The 3,404-nt window shown below is 31.7% G+C and overlaps 1 protein-coding gene across 1 annotated transcript in view; it reads left to right on the forward strand.

Annotated features, from left to right (window-relative positions):
- LOC119586792 (alpha-(1,6)-fucosyltransferase-like) overlaps window positions 1-3,327 on the forward strand; it is a gene marked incomplete at its 5' end in the record, with an annotated part of 14,318 nt that extends 10,991 nt beyond the window's left edge. Inside the window, 1 exon segment of the mRNA XM_037935512.1 lies at window positions 1-3,327.
- Window positions 3,328-3,404: the final 77 nt, after the last annotated feature.

Consider the following 3,404-nt stretch of genomic DNA (forward strand, 5'->3'; position numbering starts at 1 on the left):
AATGTTCGCACCCTAAACTCATGTTGTTAATTGTATCCATGCAGTAAATGTCATGGAAGAGAGCCATGCCATGTCTTAATATGTCTGTGGTTTTATAAGAAGTTCTTTATTACAGATTTTGATGTGTGAATTAAAATGTTTCATGTGCTCACAGTAAATGCTCCCCACCATATGTGTTGTGAAAGACTTCCCTTCAAGGCACTGAAGAACAATGAGCAAACAATTCTTCCTACTGAGATTCAGTTCCTTTTTTTCCCATTCATTCTTTTTCGTTTCAGTTCAAATATTTGTTGGTGCATTGTTGCCCCCCCCCCCCTTAGAATAACACCTCTGAAAATGTAAAGAGTGCTATTTGAGTATTCATTACACATGGTGCCTGACAAAGTGCTATGTCCATTGCTATTAAACCTTCTCCCTTTGTAAAGAAATACTGAACACCACTGTTTAGAAATAGGCACTCCTGTTGGCCTTTCAGTTTACTGCCAGTAACCCGAGATGTTTTGGAAATTAGAAAATTTGATTTAACTTAAGGAGCTTTTACTGTTTTCATTTGGACCATTATTAATCAGTGCAGTTTTCAGTAATGAGCAAAATACATCTGCAGAACCCTCCACTTCCATGTCCACCACCCAGTGTTGCCAATGCTTTGACCAGCTGCTCTGATTTGTACATTCAAAAAAGGCACCGTACTTCTGTGCGTGTTTTGGATACCAGAATCGAAACTGGCAGTTGACACTTTGGTAATACTGAATGCTGAAATTGGAACTGAACTGGACTGCACGTCAGTCAATTGTTATTTTACTGAGAAGGATAAGTGGAGTGATGAAACTTACTTTGTATTAAAGTACTAAAATACCAGAAATGTTACTGTAGTGGTATTTATCATTCTAGTTTTATATGGAATGTATTTAAATTCTCATCAATATATGATGGTAGAATCCACATTTGATACCAAACAAAAGAGTATTTTGCATAAATATATGAATTGAATACCACTAACATGTATAATTTTATATTGTCTTATTCTTGAGTTGTCCCTTTTTGGAGGATAATTTTCTTCGGGAAAAATGGATCCCAAAATATGTATACATTATCTGTGTTTATTAAATAATACATTGATAATGAAATCATAAACATTGCTGTTGATTTTACATATATTTGATGTATGATTAACTTTATATGGTAGAAGAAACCAAATAATTGTTTGAAATTTATGTTGTTTCAGTGGATTGGCTCTTGAAGACTAGGAGGAAGGAGTCATTTTGTACGAATGCTGATTACTCTAACTTAATGCAACATTTCTGGTCCTATGCTGTAATTGAAGGGAAATTGGGCATTAGTATCCTATGACACATGATTGAAAGGTAATATAATATTGCCTTGTAGGAATTCCATTCATTTTTATGTAAGTATTGGTCATTTATGTCTTGTGTATGAAATGAAATTTTTCATTAACATTTTTGTCATTTAAGTCTGAATTTAAATAGGACCACATATTAGCCTTAGGTACTTGTAGCATGATCCCAGACAGGTGCCTATGTGTGACAAATTGTTCATAATTAATGGGCACTAAGGACACCTGAAATTTGCAACATGGATTTGCAAAGAACTTAAAGCTAATTATCATCAGGCCATATTGGTTCTGATTTTTTCTTTTCTTTTCCACATTTTTTTCTATATGAAATCATTTCTAAGATACATGCTATATGTACCTTATTTTATGCTTTTTGGAATACGAATATAAATCCTATAACGCAAGTTGAATTATACTTCTAAATCAACTGTCAGTATTACCTGGTTTTGTGGTAGTATGAGCAGCATCTTGTTCTCGTGGTTACTGGCTATTGAGGGTTCTCATAAATAAATCTTATATCTTGTTTCCATGTTAAGTTTGTATGTCTGTGAATTTTGACAATCACCTATATATATCTTGTAAACTTTTTTCTGGCAGATATTTTGAATGGTTGAATTTAGGAATATATTACAATTGCCACAAGTAACTTTTATAATTAGCAGTTATGTTGCTCATTCAGAAGAGGTGTTTAACTGTTTTGTATAACAACACCAAAAGAAAAAAGAAAAGTATACATTATTTATAGGGAACATTGAAAAATAAGGCTATTACCATCAGTTATGCAAATGATTTTACTGGAAAACAGATTGAATTTACAGTAGACAGTATATTATTTTATGGATAAAGTACTCAGTATTTATAGAATCATCACTAATGTACAAATGACAAAAAATGTTCTTGAATAATTTTCATTTCACAGGGGAATAAGTATCACTATCAGTTTAATTAAAATAAATGGATTTCATGCAGTACAGTGTCATGTTACATTTTTCATTTTTAGTTATGGCCTTTGTTTCCAAAGAAGTACCAAATATAAAATTTACTTCAGGTGAGATTGCCTGAATGAAACCCCACAATGAAAATTCCCTCAAAGTTATCATGAAATGTTATTAATTATGTGGGAGCATTATAGGCTAGCATTGGTATTCAGGGTCTGTGGATCTTACCAGCAAAAGATCTGCAGTTCCAAAGACAGAGGACTTTTTCTCTGTCTGCCTATCCACCACAAACAACAGAAAATTAAGATAATATACAATGGTATTTTTCACCAGACGAAGTTCACTGTGCAATAATTAAGTTGAAAATCAATAGTGATGCTTATGATATCTTTATATACAATTTCCAAGCCAGAGCTTTTCAGAGAAATATATATTTTTAGGATGCAGAGTTTCCTGAAAGAAATAACCCACGAAATAGGGATAGCAAGAACATCTGTGACAACTAAGAAAATAATGTATATAGCATAATTGTATATATGTACATAATATTCACTAGTATCAATTGTATTAGTGTCAACATTAATTCACTCCACAATTATCTTGATACTGTTGGAAAAAAGAAAGATGTTTTATTTTAAAAGCACTTGAATTAAAGCAAATTTGAAAATATACCTGGAAAGTAAAAATTTCCATTAATGGCTTGGTGTTTCTTTGTCTCTTTGTTTCCACCCTTTTCTTTTGTGCATAATATACAATTCTCATATAGAAAAGAAGAAAAGAATTGGTGCTGAAAGAATATGTATATTAAGTTCAATATATGTTCCCCTTCCCAAATGAAGAAACTGATTGTTTAAATGTAATAATGATAATGAAGTGATTGTGAGCTCTTCTTTGTATGACGTCTAATGAACAGTTGTAACCTGTTTCTTGTATTTCCTAATAGTGTTCATCTTCAACAAACTTCATTGTACATTCCTGTTTTATAGAAAAAAGAGATTGTATGAAATTCTAAAAAAAAATAAAGAACAAAAGTTATTTTGATTTTTAATTCTCTCCAGATTATCAGTAATTGCACCATTGTATGATATAATGTTGCACTTCTTCTTACCATT

Source organism: Penaeus monodon, chromosome 22 (assembly GCF_015228065.2).
Source record: "Penaeus monodon isolate SGIC_2016 chromosome 22, NSTDA_Pmon_1, whole genome shotgun sequence".
Taxonomy (NCBI): Eukaryota; Metazoa; Arthropoda; class Malacostraca; order Decapoda; family Penaeidae; genus Penaeus; species Penaeus monodon.